The sequence below is a fragment of the Schistocerca cancellata genome, unplaced genomic scaffold, assembly GCF_023864275.1.
Source record: "Schistocerca cancellata isolate TAMUIC-IGC-003103 unplaced genomic scaffold, iqSchCanc2.1 HiC_scaffold_1054, whole genome shotgun sequence".
Taxonomy (NCBI): domain Eukaryota; kingdom Metazoa; phylum Arthropoda; class Insecta; order Orthoptera; family Acrididae; genus Schistocerca; species Schistocerca cancellata.
Window position 1 is genome coordinate 67,501 of NW_026047054.1, and position 2,722 is coordinate 70,222.

The window sequence follows — 2,722 nt, forward strand, 5'->3', positions numbered from 1 at the left end:
TGTCCGGGCCTGGTGAGGTTTCCCGTGTTGAGTCAAATTAAGCCGCAGGCTCCACTCCTGGTGGTGCCCTTCCGTCAATTCCTTTAAGTTTCAGCTTTGCAACCATACTTCCCCCGGAACCCAAAAGCTTTGGTTTCCCGGAGGCTGCCCGCCGAGTCATCGGAGGAACTGCGGCGGATCGCTGGCTGGCATCGTTTATGGTTAGAACTAGGGCGGTATCTGATCGCCTTCGAACCTCTAACTTTCGTTCTTGATTAATGAAAACATACTTGGCAAATGCTTTCGCTTCTGTTCGTCTTGCGACGATCCAAGAATTTCACCTCTAACGTCGCAATACGAATGCCCCCGCCTGTCCCTATTAATCATTACCTCGGGTTCCGAAAACCAACAAAATAGAACCGAGGTCCTATTCCATTATTCCATGCACACAGTATTCAGGCGGGCTTGCCTGCTTTAAGCACTCTAATTTGTTCAAAGTAAACGTGCCGGCCCACCCAGACACTCAATAAAGAGCACCTTGGTAGGATTTCAACGGGGTCCGCCTCGGGACGCACGAACACGCACGAGGCGGTCGCACGCCTTCGGCTCGCCCCACCGGCAGGACGTCCCACGATACATGCCAGTTAAACACCGACGGGCGGTGAACCAACAGCGTGGGACACAAATCCAACTACGAGCTTTTTAACCGCAACAACTTTAATATACGCTATTGGAGCTGGAATTACCGCGGCTGCTGGCACCAGACTTGCCCTCCAATAGATACTCGTTAAAGGATTTAAAGTGTACTCATTCCGATTACGGGGCCTCGGATGAGTCCCGTATCGTTATTTTTCGTCACTACCTCCCCGTGCCGGGAGTGGGTAATTTGCGCGCCTGCTGCCTTCCTTGGATGTGGTAGCCGTTTCTCAGGCTCCCTCTCCGGAATCGAACCCTGATTCCCCGTTACCCGTTACAACCATGGTAGGCGCAGAACCTACCATCGACAGTTGATAAGGCAGACATTTGAAAGATGCGTCGCCGGTACGAGGACCGTGCGATCAGCCCAAAGTTATTCAGAGTCACCAAGGCAAACGGACCGGACGAGCCGACCGATTGGTTTTGATCTAATAAAAGCGTCCCTTCCATCTCTGGTCGGGACTCTGTTTGCATGTATTAGCTCTAGAATTACCACAGTTATCCAAGTAACGTGGGTACGATCTAAGGAACCATAACTGATTTAATGAGCCATTCGCGGTTTCACCTTAATGCGGCTTGTACTGAGACATGCATGGCTTAATCTTTGAGACAAGCATATGACTACTGGCAGGATCAACCAGGGAGCTGCGTCAACTAGAGCTGAGCAGCCGGCCGCCCGGGAGTGTGTCCCAGGGGCCCGCGCGAACACGCAAGCGTCCGCTCAATTATTCTGCAAACAGGAGGAGGCTGAGCTCCCCTGCACAATACACCTCGAAACCCTCTCAGGTCCCGGCGGCGCGCAGCGCCGTCCTAAGTACTTGGTCGGGTTCGAGAGAGGCGCAATCGCCCGGAGTTAGGCGAGTAGACGCTTTAGGTGCGACCACCCGTGCTCCCAACTGAGCTTGCCGCTGCCGACAGAGGCCCGGGAGCGTGCTGTCGTGGCATTGCCGGCGGGAGACAACACGCGCCACCTACGGTGACCGGCAGCTCCAACGCCAGCGCCACAGAAGGGCAAAGGCCCCACGTGGGTGCCGAAGCGAACTCTCCCAGCACAGCGCACGTGCCAACACGTCTGCACAACTGCGATACAAACCACCAGCGAGAACCGCTGGGGCGACCGAGCAGCAGACGGCGTCGCGGCGCCGAGTGCCGGGCGGCGGCGCATCCTCAACGCACACAGTCCTCAGTCGGACCAGCACACTGCAGATGTCCACCGCGCTTCGCACCGGGCCCGCGAGGACCCACTTTGGCCGCCCGGCGCCGCGCGCAGGGTGCCCCGGCGCGCAGCTGCGCCGCCTGCCGCGTCCGTCGGCCGGCGCGCCTGCCACTGGGCGCCCCCACCAGCCGGCTGTAGCGCGTGCGCCCACGCACCGCGCGGCCAGCACGCCGGGCGGCCCCCCCTCACCGGCCGGGGACGGTCCCACCCAGCCACCGCCGCGTATCGCTTCACACACAGATTTGCCCTTACTGATTTACCTCCAGCAACAACAACCGCACCACAATGGGTTTACCAGTTGTTCATTTGCGTAACGTCACCAGCAAACGTAGACGTCCATCCCAGTTTGCAAATGCAACGATTATTGCATACCTGTCTGTTAGGTGTCACGACACACTACGTCTGCCCACATACACGCAACAAAATGTGCACGACTAGAGAACACGTGGGAGGTGGCCCCCTACGTATGCGATGTCCATTACGAGACCGACTGTCAACCAGCATCTGTACCATGTCGCAGATGTGGAACGCGGTGCACCATGCTATCACACTGTGTGAGAAGAGACGACTACGTTTGAATACACGCGCCACTACATCAACAGACGGCTCATGCTGATCGCCATCCAGGGCGTCCGTTAATCCCACACGTCTCTATGGCGTACCACACTGCAATGTAGCTGTTATGGGGAGACGGCACGTGGCTGAGTGCACAACATTTGGACCGTATGGTTCGCTGTTGTTGGGCGCAGTCGTTGTACGGTCACACATGTGCCACAGCGTATCATGCAGTACATACGGACCTATGTGCAGTACAATGTGAGGGTTAAGCTT

The 2,722-nt window shown here is 56.9% G+C and overlaps 1 non-coding gene across 1 annotated transcript in view; it reads right to left on the reverse strand.

The window, feature by feature from the left end:
• LOC126151307 (small subunit ribosomal RNA) overlaps window positions 1-1,319 on the reverse strand; it is a 1,909-nt gene extending 590 nt beyond the window's left edge. The window contains exon 1 of the ribosomal RNA XR_007531930.1: window positions 1-1,319. This exon is cut by the window's left edge and continues 590 nt beyond it. This is a non-coding gene — a ribosomal RNA (small subunit ribosomal RNA).
• Window positions 1,320-2,722: the final 1,403 nt, after the last annotated feature.